We start from the raw sequence: 20,990 nt of genomic DNA, 5'->3' as shown, positions 1-20,990 counted from the left end.
AGCTCGCAGGAATGCCCGAGGTCGGGCCATCGGAAGAGGCGGCAGAGCAGGAGCGGCAGGGCGGCCTGCGGCCGGGCCTCAGCGAGCAGCAGGCGGTCCGGGCGCCCCCGCAGCTGGGAGTCCAGAAGGGCGCAGGGTTCAACATGGGGCCAGAGGGGGGCACCCAGGGGAAGAAGCAATGTTGCAAAGAAAATAAAAGTGGCTGCACAGCAATCCGGGGCGTCACATGCCCCCCACGGTCGGGCTCCGTGTGCACATGATCCTGACGTGGTGTGCGAGAGGGCCTTCCAGGCGCTGTGCTGGTGAGAACGGAACATCTCGAGCATCCGCTCAGCCCCAGCTCCACGAAAAAATGGCGGCCGCATTGCCGAGAAAAATTCTTTTTTTACCAACCGCCACATGACGTTTTCAAAGGGGCGGAAAGGGGAAGAAAAAAAAAAAATCAGCGAACGCCCACCAATCGCCTCGGGAAATGACGGACAGTTCTCTGTTCCAATGGCTAGCCTCCATTTATGGAGCTAGCCAATGGAACAGAGGGGCGGGACAACACACACATACTGTAGACATAAGATTTCGCCTGCGCGAAAAGCTGCGCAGTGCGCAACACGCAGCTTTCGACAGGCAAAACCTAAAAAACATTTATGCTTCTCCTCACCCGTGCCTCATTTAGGAGAGCCCAAAATGTAAAGGGAACCGATTTGTTGCAGCAGTAAAGGATTTTCCTCTCCATCATGTAATCTATGCAACAATTCATTGTAAGTTTACACGTCCCACCTCCTTGCAAAATAAACTTGACATTCATTCGCTCCACACTAAGCAACTCCAGTGAGCTCAAGGAGGACAAAATTCACTGTAGACAAGCATTGGCATAGCCAATAGGTCTCGCCTTTGGGACCTTATAAGTGTTTAGCCATGCAACAGTTGATGTTGTTGCACCAAGGATATTGTGCTGGATAACCAAAGGTTAGACCTATTGGCTATGCCAATGCTTGTTTAAAGATATCATTGAATCTCATGGCTTTACCCCGCCATGTACTCAGTTGCTGTCTAGCTTGGTTTGCATGACTCAAATTCTACCTCCTATTTTTTGGGGAGAGAGAACACATCAGAAACAGCTGGTAAAGTAGAAGAGCTTGACTCTCAGAGAACCATCTTAGGCAGGCCTCAGGTGCAGGGGAATAGAACAGCCTAAATAGAGGGGAGGATGAGGGCTGCTATCCCTCATCAATGCAATAATAGATTGTTCCTCATAAACACAATTATAGGTTGTTTTGAACCAGCTCACCTTCCTTGCATCTTTTGGAATGTGAAAATGTGCTTTTATTAACCCTGTAAGCAGCAAGGTAGACCGCCCTCGCTACATCATGGAATGTGTTTAGGTAAACACAAGAGAATTGCACCCAGGCGGCAGGTTCTAGTTGCCTATCGATTTACCCTTGGTTTTCTGGGCCCAAATAACCAGATGGAAGATCTGGAGTAATTAAGTTGTAAGGGGCTGGGGTTATTCTGGGAAGCAGAATATTGTCCATATTTGGCACTCCGCTGCACTGCAGCAGATCACAGGACTCGGGCCATGCAGCACATTGGCCATTGCCAATGTCTCAGGATTCTTGATAACTAGTCAAGTTAGGTGGCATTCAGCTACAGGGAAGAAAAGGCTACAAACATGATAGATGGGAAACAAAGGTCTAAATACACTAACAGTAGCAACAATGGGCTGCAAATATAAAAGATGGGATCAAAAAGTTATACACAAAATATAGGAGTAAATGGCTACATGCATGATACATGGAAATTAAAGAATGCATATATGACGGATAGGAACAAAAAGTTACACACAATTAATATGGGAACAAAAGGAGATACATATATATGAATGGTGAGAATAGAAGCCTTAAGTACAGGCCTCTTCACTGACAAACTGATGAAAAATATAAACCTTTACTTAATTATAACAAAACCTGCGGCCGAGTGGTGCGCGCGAATTTCAAAAGCAGGCATGGCAGGAGCCTCAAGAGTTGCAGCCGAGTGGTGCACTTAATGACCCGTGAAAGACAGATAACTGCTACACGCTCGCATGAACGCAAGCGCTAGGCCAGCCAAAGTGTGGGGTAGCACTTTGAAAACTCACCTACTAAATGTCTCAGAGCAGCGCATGCGCTGGCTCAGCGAGACCTAAAAAACAAAGCAAGTAACAAAAAAAAAATATAAAATTTTGAGTCAGCGATGTTTCCCTGGGGGTTTATACAAGTGTTTAATTTTCTAATAGCTGTGTTAACAAAAAATTAAGATATGCTATGAATACAGCAGCACAAAATCCAAAAATATCAGAAACCACGGTTAAGGCACTACCTTCACCTAATCACCAACGTTACCTTGTCAATTCAACTTTAACTACTACCATGGCTTCTGAAAGGTAGAAATGAGATGTGAATGGGAGACAGTATGTTTGAGTGTGTAAAAATACGTAGAATTGTGAGACTAAGTTGATTGTGTGTCACCAACATGAAATAGTAGCGATTTTTTGGAGAGAATGTAATTTTGTTGAAGAATATATTCTTGGCCTTTATGATCATACATTGTCATTTAGAACACTCCCTATATGTGCATTACTACTTTGTATATTGTACATCGGTTTCACATAGTTTTGTGGCTGAAATACTTAAAACCTAGTGGGCATGAATATGGACCAGCAGCTGCCCTCAACCCTGCCAAAGACCTTAGACAGCACTAATGGGTCCTTATCTGCCAGGTGGAGATCATTATAAGAAAAAAGGCTTGGGTAGCTAAATCCCTTTAGTCCAAAATGATTGCCAAGGAGGCAACTAGTGTTGAAATCCTCTACACGTATATCCGTTTTAGGAACACACTCAAAAAAAGATTTATGTTCCTGAAATAGGAAAAAAACATTGACCCCAATGGGCAGGAAGTTTTCTGTGGAGCTACAAGAGAATGTGCAGTGCAGGTGGAGGCTGCATCCCCCATTGTGAAAACCTGACTCTTAAAGATGGCAGGAAAACTAAATGTGAAACATGCGGTCCTAGTTGCCTCTTTAAGAAACTAACATGTAGTAGCGGTATGTATTGTAGCAAAAACGCTTTTGTAATTAAAACCGATATCGTTAATTAATGTAGCACAGGGTTTATGTGAACAATATCGTCAGGTATTATACCAACAAACACTATGGGTGCATTTACTCCCAATCCTGTTGACCAGTAATGAATAAACTTAAGAAGAAATCACTCTCAAAATAATAGAGCAGGGCAATACAATGCACCACTGTACCAGTAGTTTCCATGGCGAATCTAAAACATTGTATGAACACTGCCAGGGCTTTAAGTGGGCCGGGTCTCAAGGGGTCGGAGCACCGGCAGTTGTTTTAAGGGGGCCTCGAAACGGGTCTCTATCGGGCTCTGTTTTGTGCCCTGGCACCAGCGGTCCGTTTTTTCCCCAGACTGCAGTGACAGCAGCCACCTCGATGTGCGTGTGGTGAGCGTTGTAGGGGAAGGGAAATCCTTTAGAGAGTCATTTTCTCTCTGGATTTCCCTTCTCTTTTTTAAACTAAGGAGCAGTACCATCATCGTGGTGTCACCAGGGCATTATGTGGAAGTTTTTTCAATATTATAAACAAGCCATAGTTGCTGCTTATTTATCTTATGCAACTAGTAGTGACTTGTAGGTATGATGTGACTTGTTGTATCATATTTGGACGCAATGACAGGAACAGCAAAATACAAGTCGGGTGGCACACTTAGCTTACGTGTTTTAAGCCACGCCCTTAATTACACTGACCACGCCCATTTGAGACACCCCCCCCCCCCCAGTTTTTTCATCCCACTTAAAGCCCTGAACACTGCACACGTCAAAAAAAAAAAAGCTTCAAGAAGCGATGTAAAAAAGCGGGAGGTAAAAAAACATAATAGCACCTAGATGTCAACCAGGGGAGAGTAAAGGAGATACATACTAAGTATTTCCTTCATACCATTTAAGTACAACCTATCTCTAGAAATCACAAAAGGGATCCTGGTACCATCATCCATTGGCACCCATTATAAACACGACCACGAACACATAAAGGATCTCATCTACTCCGATCTAAAGTAAGGGAAACAACCCCACGGTCGAACTGGTAATACTACACCTACCGTTAACCAACATACATGAACTGAGTGAGATATCAACAAACATCTAATGTTGAATGTCTACAGCTCTTCCAACACTGACATGGAAACTTCCCTGCTAACGGATTACAGTCTAGCCGACTCTACCAGTGCATCTACCCTGGTTGCTAATTATACTGTATTTCTTTCTACTTATTTCATCTTCGAAAACACACGCACCAAAGACCAGTCACAAACACCACTCCCTACCAAGTGCATTTCAGCCCCCTTCCACCAGCAGAATACACTTAGCCTACGCCCAGCTTACAGGAAAGGCGGGCCAATAGTTAGCAAAAACACGCCCTCGGAAACACGAGCGCTACCTCAAGAACGCATTTTAACAATTCAGATAACACCACGCCTACACCAGGAAGCTACGCCTATACAACACAACTACGCCCCCTTCATCTGACATGGGCCAAGCCCCCGGAAGCACCGGGTTCCTCCCCCACCATAGCTCCTCCCAGGACTTGCTCACGAAAGCTAAATCCAACCTCTTTACTATTGGTAAGACCAGACCAAATCCCACCCACTTCGTTAATGTCGACCCATGGGATGGCTTTCATCCGCCCCTTCCCTGCCGAATGGCAAACCCTAGCCTTGCCTACCCTTGGTCTCCGCCCACGAGCTAGTATAGCTCCACCACCTCATATTGAACACAACAGGGACAAAGATCCACCCACTGAAGAAGTAACGCCCATATTTCTGCGTGAATCCACCCCTTCAGCGATCCCTCGCAGCTGCACAATAACGGCTCGAGCCCGGCCCCCCAAACCCAGCAAGAGCCCTGACAAAGTGGCGCACCAACGTATCAAGCAGCAGGCACTTGTCCTGTACGCCAGAATCGAATACACAAAACACAGTTACCAAGATGTGTCTCACAACCTCCACAACAGGACAGAAGCACTCACCTCAGACCCTGCAGTCACCTCCTGCTGGTCTCCCCATTGCCAGAGACTGCCAGCCCTGGAGCTGCTGCCGCTGTCCCCTCGCAGCCCACCAGCCCTGCACAGAGCCAGCCACCTCACACAGCAGATTGGGGGCGCAGTACCGCACAGCGAAGATGGAGTAACCGTCTCTCGCCCGCTTCACTGTCACCCGGGAAATCCCGCCTCTCCCTCCTCCTCCAGGGGGGCCCAGTGCCCAAATGACACATGCATTAGCGTTGGTTGTAGCTACTGCCACTCAACATCCTCTCGCTCCATACACCCAACCCACGTTCGCTCTATGGGCGGATCTTGGTTATGGCGTTTTCCATTGGTTAGAGCCGGCCCCGCTAAGCCGGAGCAATCGATTGGTGTCGTGGAAAATGTCCGTAAAGGAAATGGAGGGAAAGACACGCCTACTGGCTGGAATGCCCATCTTGAACACGCTCCGCCTACACCGTACATTCGCACTGGTCGGGAGTGGAGAGGAGTGGTTTCATAGGGCTCACCCACTGCTCCCTTAAAGGGCAATGCCTTGACTGTCCTTGTGTAGCATGTTTACATCTCGTCACAGAAGCTTTTTCCCCGAGCGGGCATTGTAGCACCAGTGGCTCAAACATGAGTAAGAGCTCGTGTATTATACACGAAAGCATGTTTGAAAGCAGACAGCATAAACCTCCGCATGCGAATTCACTTAGCCCTTTGTGGTGTGCAGAGTAGCCTCTGACAGACATACCCGAAGTAAACCCAAAATAAAAAAACATCATGCACTAGTATTTTTATAATATAATAATACGTCTCCCCCCCACCCCCAAACAGCTTGCTGTAAAATAACAAAAATGTTATGACCATCATAAAACAACGCCCCTATAGGCACATCTTTAACCTATCTCCTAAATGGTCCTCCATATCAACAAATATTGCTGTTTACCACTACAAACAAGCACTGGCATAGCCAATAGGACTCGCCTTTGAGACCTTCCAAGGGTTTAGCCAGAGCTATTGGCTTTGGTAATGTTTTTAAGCTATTATGATTAATGATACTGAGGGGATGGTGCTGTGCTGGTGCATAGGTCTAGTGTAGTGTGCAGTGATGCAGAGTTGTTTTGCTGAGGTGATGCTGATGTAAAGCGATACCAAAGGGGATGATGGACAGAGCATTGGAGTAAATCAAACACTCACCCCCAGTCAACTGATCTGGGTTTAATCCATCATCATTCTTTAGCTCACTCCACCACCCAATCTCAGATATGGCCATATGCAAATCAGTCTGACCCTGTGCCTCATGGGAACAGTCCAGCCCGAACTGCCAAGCCATGTCTTCCTTGGACCGGAAACAAGCATCCTGGGACCGGTTTCTGGCTAATCAGCAGTCATCAGCCAGGCTAGCTTGAATCTAGTGGCAAAGTGAGCAAGGGACTGTTATGTTCATCTTATTGTCATTCTGTGACTCGTGATTACTTGTTATGTGTCACGGGCTGGGCGTTCGAGCATGAAGCCGTTAGAGGCAATTTGAATCCCGGCGCTGTTGGTCGGGTTTTCCCTACGTCTTCACTGAAGAATAAACACATGCTTAAATGCACATCTTGTGTGTGGTGTTTACAACAGGGACCCACGTCTGGGCATACCCTGCCAACTTAGGGCGAACAAAGCGATACCAAAGGGGATGATGGACAGAACATTGGAGCAAATCAAACACTCACCCCCAGTCAACTGATCTGGGTTTAATCCATCATCATTCTTTAGCTTACCACCTGCTGGTCTCCCCATGCCAGAGACTGCCAGCCCTGGAGCTGCTCCTGCTGTCCCCTCACAGCCCCGCAGCCCTGCACAGAGCCTGCCTCTTCACACAGCAGGTTGGGGCACAGTACCGCACAGCGAAGATGGAGTAACCGTCTCTCGCCCGCTTCACTGTCACCCGGGAAATCCCCGCCACTCCCTCCTCCTCCTCCAGGGGAGCCTTGTGCCCAAATGACACATGCATTAGCATTGGTTGTAGGTACTGCCACTCAACATCCTCTCGCGCCATACACCCAACCCATTTTCGCTCTATGGGAGGATCTTGGTTATGGCGTTTTCCATTAGTTAGAGCAGGCCCCTCTAAGCCAGAGCAAACGATTGGTGTCATGGAAAATGTCCGTAAGGAAATGGAGGGAAAGACACGCCTACTAGCCGGAATGGAATGCCCATCTTGAACACATTTCACAGATTTGCTGCTATAACTGTGAAGGAAGCGCTTCCCCTACACAGTTTCCAAAAGTGCGGTAAGATGATAAATCCAGCTGAGCTTGATCGCAGCAGTCTCCCTGGGAAGTAAGCCTTGATGCAGTCCCTGAAGTACCTAGAGACCATATTGTGGAGGGCTTGATTAGTTAGGGACAGAGCTTTATACCCAATTTGCTGAATCTGAGAAAGAAGCATGAATACAGATTACAGTTGGTTCAAAACTCGCAGCAAGACTTTTGCTTGGGATCCCCAGATATGTTTCAGTACGTGAGGGGCTTAGGCAACTACACTGGTTGCCGGTATCAAGACGTGCTCAGTTTAAAGCTCTGTGCAAGTCTTTAAAGCGCTGAAGGGCATAGGCCAAGAGTTTTTGAGCAGTGGTATAAAATGGTATGTGCCGGGCAGATCGCTTAGATCAGCCGAAGGCAGATTGGTTGTGGTGCCACGTGTAAAAAAAAGGCCAGATGGGGAGGAAATAGCTTCTTCTTCTGTGCTGCTAAAGCCTGGAACAACCTGCCGGGGCATCTCAGAAATGCCTCAGAGCTACTTTCATTTCGAAAGGGGCTTAAGACCTGGTTATTTATGGAATAGTTCCCCCGTTTAGCTCCGGAGTCAGTTGGCAGCGCCAGGACGCCTTTGGGCATAAGTGCGCTTTATAAGCTCATAAATAAATAAATTTGCTGACGAACTGGCATCCAGTGCAGATTGGCTCGGTATGCTGAGACCGACACACACTTTGGAATTTTGTATAATAAACGGACAGCCATATTCTGCATGACTTGTAGGCGCCGGATCAGATATTCCAGGAGACAAAAGATAAAAGACATAAGCGTAGTCCAACCTGGATAAAATCAGGTATCTAACCACTGTTATTTGAGCCTCATGGGAGAGCAAATAAAGAAACTTCCTCAACATGCGAAACATCCAGAAACAGGATTTCACCACCTCAGACAACTGTGCACTGAATGCAATCTAGGTGTCTAACATTACACCCATTTTTTTTGCCACAGCCGTTGGTGGGGGTGGCAGGGGGTACACTTTCAGGCCAGGCCCCCACCCAACCGAGAAGGTGATTTAGTCTGAATAATAAGACCTCTGTCTTATCCGGGTTGTATTGCAATCTGTTAGCCCTCAACCAGTTTAACAGTTCTATCATACAGTTAGCAAAGGCAGTCTTCGTCCTCTCTGGCTCCCCCTCATACATGAGCAGGAGTGGAGTATCATCCGCATAAGAGATAATCTTGATGTTAGAGAATTCCAGCCGCTGCACCAAGGGAGACATATAAATATTAAAGAGAGTAGGATTAAGGGAGGAACCTTGTGGCACCCCCATTTCAACTCTTCACCTCCTGAGGCATATTGTTTCATCCAAACCACTTGCTTGCGACCATAAAGAAAAGAGCCCAGCCAACTCAGCACAGAGCCCACCACTCTCAGATCTTTTAACCTCTTGTCACATTGGGCCTATCCGGGATCAAGAGGACGAAAACTCTACTGACCAATTACCTCCTTATGTTTCTCCTGTCCTTTGTTTTCAGTCGCCGTCGGAATTTCCCATGCAGGACTGTCACGTCCCCTTTAACTGTGAGCATTGCCCGGGATCCCCGACCCAGCTGACTCAGACACATGCTCCTATCAGGACTTGGTATCCAGAGGAAGCGGCGCATTTAAACACCAAACAGGAAGGGAGGAGCGTTGTCATCCCGGACCACAGAAGTGCAGATTACAGAGGAGACCCAACGGCGTCCTGGGTAATTCTCCGAGCAGGAAGAGAAGCGACCATCGCCCCTTCAGGAGCCGAGCAGAAAAGAAAACCGGAGACACAGCGGAGGAAATCCGAAGAGCCTTGTGAAAGGGAGCCAGACCCCATCCGGTACCACGGACAAGCCAGCCACACTCCGGGAGAAGTATGGCTCCCTGAGGTACGTGCCCACATACGGGGTTGGTTCTCCAAAGTGGGTGCGACTGGGAGCAGCCCGCTTTGTAAGCGTGGGGAGGAAGGAGAGTCATAAAGGCTTACCCATGGGCTCAGATAGAGAGAGTCCTGGCTAGGGTTCGCGAACACTTGGAGGCGGTCTAGATGCTTTTCCCACACTCCTTTCCCCGAAGCTGTTGTAATTCAAGAGTCTATGGTGAAACCCGTTTTTGTTTCTTTGTTTTCTTTGCTGCATATGGTCCTCCACCGCCCAGACCCCAGAGAGAGAGTGGAAGGAAGAAAAGGAGGATCCAGTCATAGTCTGTTCCATACCTCTGACGAAAATACGGAAAGGGACTCTCATCATTTGCAACTGTCCAATAAGGGAGTGTCTTTCAATAAATCTCCTTGTTTCACCACCATAGCATACTAGTCCATTTCTGGTCATCCACACCTGTGCAGCAAAATATGATGATCAAACGTGTCAAAACCTGCTGACAAGTCCAGCAGCACCAGAGCCACATTGCGGCCTGAGACCAAATTGAACTTGATGGACTACGAGATCTCAAACAACATGGTCTTGGTGCTGTGGCCGGTTCTAAACCCTGATTGCGAGAGGTGGAGCAGGTTGTTTTCAGCTAAGAAGATAGTATGTTGCCGGTTTACCACCTTCTCCAAAACCGTAGAAGCTACTGGCAGCAAGACTGGCCTAAAATGTGCTTAATAGTCTGGGGCAGCATTTGCCTTTTTTAATGACGAAATCACCCTGGCCTTTTTCCAGTTATTGGGCACTACGCCTGAGTCAAGGGAATTAGCAAACAGTGTCTGATACACTGGAGCAATAATATCGGAGATTGCTTTCAGAATATAGGGGTTATCGGATCCATTGAGGACCCCGACCTGCAGTTTGATAATGCAACTGTTACCTCCTCCACTGATGGTGCTGGAACAGTAACCAGTGGGGGTAGTTGTAAAATCTCTACTGGTTCTTCAGCTGCTGAACTAATCAGAGTATTGTTATCCCTTGTCAAGTTAAGCCGGATTATCATTTTTGCCTAAAAAAAAAAACACTCAGGCACGAACAAAGGGACTGGCTGTGTTCTAGCGGGAGACGTAGCTTTAGAATCTGTAAAATTAGATACAAGTTTGCAGATCTCCCTCCCAACATTCTTGGCCTCTTTAATGCAATGTGAGTAAAAAGTACTATGAGTTATCTGGATATTCGTATGGTAACCTTTTAGAAACCATTTAAAAATTGCTTAATTGGAGTCAGCATAAGTCCGCCGTCGCGATCTTTCTAGTTTACACGCAGCTCTTTCCAGCGCTAGCTTCTTAAACAACCAAGCTGAAAAGTGGTGTGTGCTGATGATGGGGTGGTGCTGTGTTGGTGCTGAACTGGTGCTTTGTGATACGGAGGTAGTGCTGAGCGGTGATGAAGTGGTGGTGCTATCTAGGTGCTTAGGTGTAGTAGAGTGATGCCGATTTGTGGTGAGATGATGTAGTGCTGCGTGGATGCTAAAATGGTGCTGCGTTGGTGCTGAGGTAGGGTAGTGCTGGTGCTGTGCTGATGCGGAGGTGGGTCTGTGCTGGTGCTGTGGTGAGGACGTGCTAATGAGGAGTTGGTGCACTGATGAGGAGGTGGTGCTGTGCTGATGCTAATATGGTGCTATGCTGATGATGAGGTGGGGCTGCCCTGGTGCTTAGGTGATGGTGTGCTAATGCTGAGGTGGTGCTTAGGTGATGGTGTTCTAATGTTGAGGTGGTGCTGCACTGATGTGGTGCTGAATTGGTACTGAGGTGGGGTTGTGCTGGAGTGGAGGTGGTGGTGTGGTGGGGCTGAGGTGGGGACGTGCGGATGCTGAGTTGGTGCACTGGTGGTGGTGAACTGATGAGGAAGTGGTGCTGTGCTGATGCTAACATGGTGCTGTGCCGATGATGAGGTAGGGCTGCGCTGGTGCTTAGGTGATGGTGTGCTAATGCTGAGGTGGTGCTTCGGTGATGGTGTTCTAATGTTGAGGTGGTGCTGTACTGGTTCTGATGTGGTGCTGAATTGCTACTGAGATGGGGTAGTGCTGGAGCGGAGGTGGTGGTGTAGTGGGGCTGCGCTGGTGCTGAGGTGGGGCTGCGCTGGTGGTGTGGTGAGGCTGCGCTGGTGGTGTGGTGGGGCTGCACTGGTGCTGAGGTGGGGCTGCACTGGTGCTGAGGTGGGGCTATGTTCATGATGACTTGGTGATACATAACCCAGAAGTTATCTGTAATGATTTAACAGATAAATTGAAAAAGGTAGTAGATCTCGTGGCACCAGCACGAAGGATGAAGATTGTAGACAGAGGATCTGGGGCCCCTTGGTATAATGAATCCCTTAGGGGAAAAAAGAGGGCTCTACGTAAATCTGAGAGAGCATGGCGGAAGGATTATAAATCTCAACGTACGGAGTCTTTACATACAGGAGCTCGCTTCCTATAAACATGCTATTCTGTTAAGGAAAGCGGAGTTCTAGGAGGATAGGATTTCTAGAGCTACGGACCTACAAAAAGAAAATTTTAAACTCCTTACGGAACTCAGGAAAAACAAGGAGCAGAGTCCTGAGTTTAAGCAAGAAGACTGCCAAAAATGTCAGGATTTCTTTTCCACTAAGAATAAAGATCTCCTATCAGAAATCGCTATTACCCCGATTATGGACTGTCCTTTACAGATTACCCCGGCTACTCTACCGGTGAATAACCCCTTGGTCACTCTGCCCTTGATTACGAAGGACAGGCTGACAAATCTTGAGGGGCGGTTTAAATCTGGCTCCCAGGCTGACCCTTGTCCCCCGGGGGTTTTTAAGTTAGCTATGCCAGGTATTGAGGAAGATGTTTGGACTCTACTTAACAATTCGCTACAAATAGGACTGGTTCCATCCTCCTTTAAGGAGGCACGGTTGATCCCCCTGTTGAAAAAAACTGGGGCAGACGTTAAGAATCTAAAGAACTTTAGGCCTATTTCTCAACTACCATTCTTGGCCAAAGTTCTGGAGCAGCATGTCCTTACTCATCTCTCCGATCATCTGGAGAATAATGTCTTACTTGAGCAAAACCAGGCAGGGTTTTTCGTGCGCATCACAGCACGGAGCTAGTGATGCTATCCATCTTGGATGTGTTAAGACGTAGAGCTGACAAGAAACTCCCTGGGGCCCTGGTGCTATTAGACCTCTCCGCGGCATTTGACACCGTTTGTCAGTCAATGGTTGTTGCGGTTGAGGGACTTAGGCATCCAGGGAACAGCATATGTCTGGCTCTCCTCTTTTTTCCAAGGGAGAACTCAGAGAGTTCAACTGGCAGACTTAGTCTCAACCACAGTGCCAATTACCTGTGGTGTGCCACAGGGCTCTGCCCTCTCCCCTCTTATTTAATGTTTATTTACAACCCTTGATTTCGGCCCTTAACCAGATGGACTGTCAAATTTACAACTACGCCGACGACACCCAAATTATCATCCAAATGGAAGATTGTCCGGGTGCACATGCAAGAATGCAGAATATCCTAAGATATACAGCTAATTGGATGTCTGTGAACTCCCTGAAAATCAATCCAGATAAGACCGAGGTGTTGCCAATTACCATCATGGGCAACCCCTGGAATGATCGGTTCTGGCCAGTAGAACTAGGGGCGCCCCCAGAACCTGCAGCAGTAGTGAAAAGCCTGGGTATCTCCTTGGATGGGAGTTTGACGATGCAAAAGCAAGTCTCGGGGGTGGTGGGCACTTGTGTGGGCCTCCTTCGACAACTAAGGAAAATCTCCTCACTCTTGTCCTTTGCCACCCTGTGGCGCGCTGTATCTGCCATGATCCTAGCCAGGATGGACTATGGCAACTAACTATATGCTGGGCTCCCTCAAAAACACCTGAACCGACTGCAAATTGTCATGAATGACGCTGCAAGATTGATTTAAAAAAAAACGAGAACGCATGCTTCCCCTCTACTGCGTGAACTCCACTGGTTGCCTGTTAAATAGAGGGTTTTGTTCAAAGGGCTTTGCATTACGCATAAAGTCCTGTATGGAAAGGCGCCAAGCTATATTAAAGCTCGCTTGGCTCCATACAAGCCTGGTAGACGGCTGCGCTCCTCAGATGCCACCCTCCTAACCCAACCGCGCTTCAGATTATCCACCTTAGGTGGGCGTGCATTCTCTAACGTCTTTCTAGCTGTCTGGAATAGCTTACCAACCGAACTGCGCAAAGAATCCAACTTGCTTCCTTTTCGAAAAAAATTAAAAACAGTGCTTTTTCAGCAAGCATGGGGTGTGCTGTAACTTGATGATCGGCTGTAGAATTTGTTTGGTATATACCTGATAAAGCGCTTAGAGACCCCGGGGTGATTACGCGCTATATAAATCAAAATAAATACATTATGAATGACTCTTAAGGTGTATGCTTGTAACAAACTGTAGGCAAAGGTGAGGAACCTTGCAGCATAATACGATTTTTGGGGATGCAGACTTTAAATAGGTTAGCGGAGTTGGGGAAAAGTCACCCTGCAGTAGCAATCTGCAGTGGAATTAATATGGAGAGGTCACCCCTCAGCAATAGTCTGGAGTGGAATTAACACATTGGGTATTTGTTTGTGAAATATTTATACTCACACACTAAAGCGGTGTTCCGGTCCAAAGTACGAACATCGAAGAACTTCCAACCTTCAAAGCGCAAAATTTTAAATTGGAAAGTTTGAAAGTGCACAATGCGGTCCCGCGCTCCTTTGATATCTTGAATGTAACACCCAAGTGTTCCCAAAAAGAAATTAAACATGTGAGTTGGGCTGGGGAGAGGTCACTATAATTAAAAGGCCGTTGTGTGAAAATGCTAGCGATGCGTCCGAAACATAAAAGCACTGCCTACATTAATAACCATGAATACAAAACCGCTCCGAACTATGCAGCTCTTAGTTCACAAAGCAGTTGTGCACAGTATAGTTAAAATATTCTCGGGGCCAAGAAACACCAGAACGCTGCGAAGTGGACAGGTTAATTTTTTAGAAAAAGGGAGACATTTAGGGCGTATTTACAAATGTTTAATTAAAAAAATAATTTAAAAAATCACGTACGAAGGGCTGGAGTAAGGCCAGTTTTAGGTGCTCAAACCCTTTAACAGCATGTCTTGTCTATGCCTCCAACTTTTTATAGGGGAGGGCCAAAAGAGGAAGCTTGAACTCCTGTGCAGATTGCCACATATTAAAGCTTTAGATATGTTAGATGAGCTGGGAAGAGGTCACCTTGCTATTGACCTGTGCATTATTTAGGACGCTTCTGGTGTGCACCTTGTCTGTATATAATCGGTATATGGACACGTACACTGGTTGATATAGATTACATCAATTAGGCAATGGTAAATACAAGCAGGCTTATCTTTCATATATAAAATATACATCATTTATGTGCATATACACTCATTCACACCGATTCGGAAAAATGAGTTATGCAATGACATGTACACACACAGTAATCCTATACATAAACAGATACGAAAATATACACATCTTGATTGATAACGATAATATAATTTATGACATGGCACATACATATTTATATATTTAAGGAAGGAAGAAATGAATGATGAAGGAATGAAATAAGGAAGGCAGGAGCATGAGAGGGAGGGAGTATGGAATAAGAGCGAGTCTATCAGAAACTGAAAAAATACCTAACTGCACATCACACTTACACTTTTTCAACATAAGCCTCTCAGTCCTAAAAAGTTACAATACAGTACACCGCATTAAAGACTTGGAGAGTTTCAGCTCGAGAAAGTAATTAATTCCTGTGCTTATTGTAAACATACCATATGTAGTGTTGATAAAAGCATTCTTTGCTTGAATCCGGATTTTGTCCATTCATGCCCCCTATAGAGCCCACATTGCTACAAGTGCCCGTACCTCAGAAGTTGCCATAAAAGTTCTGTAATTATTTTTGCAGCAGTAGTTGTTAATATGTCATCTAAAACAATATCGTCTGCGATGAATAATCACGTGCGATCAAATTTTAACTGGGCGCATTGCATTCACACATCTGCACGGGTGGAAGACTCAGAGCTACCATTAATTGTGCATTTTCCTTCCATCCATGTCACAAACGTGAAGTCCTCTGGGCTTTGCTTATACAACCTAAGTTAATCAGTCTAATCGTAGTAAGAAAAAATCTCTGCTTTGGGGTAATCCTGGTGTTTAACAAAAGCACTCTTTGAGCCACTCCAGCCGGCCATTTACAAACAAAAGCAGACCGTAAAATGTAAACATAGCTTCTGTAAGTCTTAGCCATTACCAAACCAAACAAAAAACCACTAGTGCGCATTACATTTATAACAAAGGCTCACTGCAAATGTGTAAAGGAGGTCTTCTTTAATAAGCCATCACCATAAGAAAAAAAGTAGAGAGAACAAATTCACGTTAAAGAATGAGGAAAACTACATGAGTCCCTTGCTCACTGCTCCATCAGGATTCAAGCAAGCCGGGCCGACGACGCCTGAAATGGCAGAAACCGGTCCCCGGAAGCTTGTCTCCTTTCTGGTGAAGAATTGGCTTGGTAGTTTGGTCTGCCCTGTTCCCATGATGCACTGGGCCAGGGACAGACTAATTTGCATATAGCCAGGTTCTGAGCTGGGATGGGGCAGTGAGCTAAATAACGGTGATGGATCAAGCCCTGATCTTTGGACTGGGTAAGAGTGGTCTGCTTAATTCAGACACTCTGTTCATCACCACCCCCTTTTCTGAATACATGTAGTAGGGGCAGTCCGCAGGGAGGATCGAAAACAACAAAAGGTGAGAGTAATAAGATATGCTAACCAAACAGGAGCATGCATTTATAAAAGGCAGGAACGTGAACCAATTAAAGAAAGAGGAGGGGCTTTAAGCCCCAGGACATTACAGAATGCCTCACAGAGCAGTGCATGCATAACCTAAATATGACCCTTTTAATTGACTAACTTTACCTATTGCTTAAGAACCATTACGGCTGTACAACTATCTTATACAGCAGTAAAAGTCAATCCAAGCATTTCTTTTTTTGCTCTAGGCAAAGTGGCATTTTTTCCCCCCAAACAGGCAATGATGCTTCTAAGAGCAATAAGGCGCACATTAGCTGGAGGCACTGTTGTTGGAGTTACTCAAGGTTGGCTGGTGCGTCCAGCCTACCACATAGGTCATTAAGGGCTGAAGCTGTGAGGTTTGTAAAATGCAAACCTGACAGCTTCAGCCCTCAAACTATTGGTTTGCCAGCAATTATCTGCATGTTGATGGTTCAACAGACCTCAACGATCTCAGTTTATTTGCTCTAATGCACCAATTGGATCTGCCAATCCATGCCATGGCAGTATTCCTCAATGCCATCAAGGTATTCCACTCATTAGATTGGTACTTCCTATTTGCCACCCTAGCCAGAATTGGAATGCCAGCAGTCTTCCTGAGATGGGTCAGGTTATTTTACTTTGGCGATACCACAAGACTTTGTCTACATGGGCTCCTCTCCATCAACATCAAGTGAGGCACAAGGCAAAGCTGCCCCTTTTCCCCAATCTTATATGCCACAGCCCTTGAAACTCTTACCAGCACGATTAGACCGAAACATGCTACCAGAAGACATCACACTATTCCTCCACAATCGTACTATGAATCTTAGCCTGTTCATAAAGCGAATTCTCTGCATTTGGACAGCAATCCATGTATCCATACACTGAAATAAATCAGTGTTATTCCTGCTTACGTCTTGCACACCTCTAGATGCGTTGGAATCCCCCCTGCGATGGTGTACAACCTCAGTAAAATACCTAGACATCTGAGTAAGTAAGGGTAAAGACAATTATGCTTGAAAACTTCAGAGTTGGGATGGCCATAATAGAAGAGCAGGTTAAACATTATTGAATTTCTCTCCATCATAAGTGGACAGGTTAGCCTTGATGAAAATAATTCCTTCTCAGACTGCTCTGGCTCTTCTATATTTCCGAATAACTGTAGATAAACCTTACTCTGAGCGCTTGTGCGCCTGCATGGTAACTTGGATGTTGGCGGGAGGATGACCCTGGGTCAGCTGGAAGGTTCTAAAACTGCTGTATGATGAAGAGGCTTTGTTGCGTGCTATTTTGAACTATAGTACAACTACACAGAAGCAAAATGTGTGTATTACTGGCTACACCTCCGCCCTTCATGGCACTTGTGGCAATAGAGGAGGGGACAGAATGTCATGCACTAAAAACTCTGGTTGGAATGCGACTCAGTGTCATGAACTCACACACCCTATATGCCTAAAATCAATTGATAAGCAACCTCCTGTCGCATCCACTCACAGACAAGCACACGGATGTTATGCAATTGCAACACTGGGGCCTCATTAGGATTGGACACATGCTTCCAGAGATTAATTTGGTAGAGCTCTCAACCATCAGAGAAACTCTGCTTAACGTCCTGCTATCCTATAGAGGCTGCGCATTCTACAGAGTGACCTATCCCTTTCCTCAGGAAACCCACACCTGCAAATCTCGGTCTCTACTACTCACTCTCAAAACAAACAAGACACTGTCACCAAATTATACAGCTCAGTACATGAGAGGACCCCCATCACTGCCCTGGCCTCTAAAGAGAAATGGGTAACAGACCTTCAGCATCCTTTCTCAGACAAGGAATGGTGCTTCTGCTGCAGGCAGATGGGTACCATAGCCCCCAACAGTAGGCTGTACCTTATCCACTATAAGTTCCTACAGCAAGTATATAGTACCCAGTGAGCACAGCGGCAATTTGGGGTCAGCGAGGTTCCCAGATGAATGTGATGTTACACCCAAGTAGCGAACTTCCTCCATCTCACATGGACATGGCCTGAAATATACATGGCCTGAAATAAATACTGTCTTGCGATCTTAGCCCAGGTTTCCACCAAGCTTGAAATCATGCTATCACTGCCCCCTCATCCCCATGCTAGCACTATTAGCAAACACAGAGGATCTTCCTCAATATGTCAGGAGGCCCTTCTGTTGAACAAGCCCCGAGAGACTTGGGTATTAGGCCGGGACTGATCCCTCACAGTTAAAGCCTGTCTAGAGGACTTAATCGATTGCAAGAAGCGACTGGAGACTTATCACTCTAGAATTCCTCTTGCCACCAGGACTCAAGACATATTGTCTCGGCTACGAACATTCCTAATAAACACTGCAATGCTAGTCTTGACATTACAAAACCATAAACTGATGGACAGCCATGGATGGCCAGAATAATTAATACTCCGGGGAATTATGCACATATTAACCATTAAGTATAGTGATTGTGGAGGATGTAGCGTGTCCTCCGCTCCTACATATTGTGCAAACACTGGCCAGCTGGTGGGCAGATTTCACTGTATTGTGCACGGTGTGAAATGCCTACGATATGTAATCCAAACTGATCTTCAGGTGTTCTGTTGTCTGTGATGTTATATTTTCTTTCCTTTTATTACCTGTGTTTATCTGAGAAAATCCCAATAAGTAAATAGTAATTCAAGAAAAAGTGGAACACCCAAGCCGGAACCCCTGCAGTTTTTAACCATTTCTTTGTTCTAAAAAAAAAAAAAAGAATTCTATTGAGTTTAATTGTAACACATACTTATTAAGTGCCAAAAATGAACAGTGTGCTCTGCAATTGCTATTCTTGTAATTAGACACAAAGATCGCCACTGACATTCCCAGAGATCCCCAGATTGACTGCACTAGTCTAGCTGCCCATTATAATGGTAGTAAACCCATTTCAGCCAAATCACGGCTGACACCAGTACCTGTTTTAATCATGATATCGAATTTCATAGAACACCACTCTTTGTTAGCCCTCATTTGCATGGCACTATAGGCATAGCATTAATTTAATTGCAGCTTGTCTACGGGAACATCATCTAACCAATACAGATGACATTTTGAATTTATTACAGGTGATCCAAAATGCAGAAGCTTGCCTACTAAGGACACATTTTGTGTACTTTTAGACCACTCCACTGATTACTAGTATACAAGAAAAGTTGAGTGTAAGGCTTTGGCCCCTGTACACAGAGTTAAGCACTAGGAAATGTCTCAATCTGCTGCAAAAGGTTTAGACTGCACCCTCCCAAAAGAACAATGAGATCTACAACCCTGGCATTAATACAGGTCCCAGCAACCAACCTACGAGAAATGTTAGTAGAACCTATTCTATCACTGCAGCATGAGTCTGCAAATGTTTCACTCTCCCCTTGCACAGAGACTCTTTACTGTTGACATTCAGACAGTCACGAAAACATTGATATTTCCTACAACGTCAAACAAGATAGATGGATTAGGTTGGAATGAAAAAGTACCTCCCATGGTAATAAGAGTAAACCCCAGCTACGGTGATGTCTTTGACCATCAGTAACAATTTTTGGTCTATGGCAAACACGGATGCAGGTGGCATGGACTGATGTCTGGTTATACTAGGATGGGTGCACAATGCAATACCCTCATAGTGGTAAATTGCTACTGCCCTTACCAAGAGCTAAGTAGCACAAGCACAGGGGAGAGAACATACTGTTTTGCAATAAGTAATACAACCAGGCCTTTTTTATCTATGACATGGGAGTGGGGCCTAGAGGCCTACTCTATTTAAGTTCCACTGATGTGTACTTAGCTCACTCCTGGCCTACACCAGAATAGATGTAGTGCTGGCAGAATGAGAGTCTGTGTGCACTGCGCTGGCATGTATGTGTGCCTGTGGGTGAAGTACATGGAAGGCTACAGCATCCAAGTATGAATGTGTGCATGGAAGTGGAACAGTGCATGGAGACATGTGGGTTCCATATTGGGAGCCCCAGGCTCTGCTGGAGAAGAGATGTGGAGGCAGAGGAGCTCCCAGGCAGATTTGTGGATTGCTACATTCCTGAGATATGGGCGGGACATACTCACTGGACAAAGGGAGAGGCAGGCGCTTTATGCACTCCAAAGAGGCCTGGGCATATCTCAAGAAGGAGATGGGACTGATACGACAGAGTATGGCAAGGGCCCCCTGACAAAAATGCGTTGAGCATATATCAGTGAGGCTGACATCAAGATGTGAACCTTGAGACCCTCGGACGACTTGTGTTGTGGTGCTATAAAATTTGAGTCGCTCCTACTGGTACAGACTGCTTTCAAGGACAAAGGACAGGGGGCACTTCAAAAGGAACAACACCCATAACACAAATTTCAAAGACTATGTGATGTATTCTTATAGGTTCTGTATCGATCCCCCTATTCCTGACCCTGTTCTGGTTAACAAGTTAACTAGCAGCCATCCCATGATGCAGAAACCGTTATCTGATTAAGCCACACCACGGCACAGGAACGTGTTATCTGATTAGGTCATAACGCTTGCCATCTAATTAGACAAGCAATATTCCTCCAGCCCCTGATAAGGCATACGGAGTTCTCAAAACAAATCAAACCTATGACAACCTGGGAAAAACCCTGCGGCCATTGTTTTGATTTCACCGAGAACTTCAGCAAAAGAATGTGCTAACGACCAGCTCGTATGACATCCTTATTGACGTATCTATGTCCATCCTTACGTCAATCTCGGCACCTTACAGGTATAAATATTACCGATATTGCCTTAAGCAAACACACGCGGTGGTGACGAGATCGGAGCAGCCAGACTTGCCGAAGCCCAGAGCAGACCCCGCTGGCGCAGCCCCGCCTTCCTGACGCGCTGAGAACGAGACGCTGCTTTCTCCTGCCGAGAAATCCAGCTCCGGCGCTTCCGGGTAGCCCTCGCAGGCAGCCTGGAATATCGAG

General features: G+C 46.0%; 1 protein-coding gene across 5 annotated transcripts in view; it reads right to left on the bottom strand.

The window, feature by feature from the left end:
• SIN3A (SIN3 transcription regulator family member A) overlaps positions 1-20,990 on the bottom strand; it is an 865,613-nt gene that overhangs the window by 827,104 nt on the left and 17,519 nt on the right. For 2 of the 5 annotated variants that reach the window (XM_078685091.1, XM_078685094.1), the window contains exon 1: positions 5,072-5,275. The exons of the other annotated variants lie outside the window; for them this stretch is intronic. The gene's annotated coding sequence lies outside the window, so the exon portion shown is untranslated. Of the gene's footprint in view, positions 1-5,071; positions 5,276-20,990 lie in introns of those variants that run through there. 5 annotated transcript variants of the gene reach the window in all.

The sequence above is a fragment of the Lissotriton helveticus genome, chromosome 3_2 (assembly GCF_964261635.1).
Source record: "Lissotriton helveticus chromosome 3_2, aLisHel1.1, whole genome shotgun sequence".
Lineage (NCBI taxonomy): Eukaryota > Metazoa > Chordata > Amphibia > Caudata > Salamandridae > Lissotriton > Lissotriton helveticus.
This window is presented reverse-complemented; position numbering and strand designations above follow the sequence as displayed.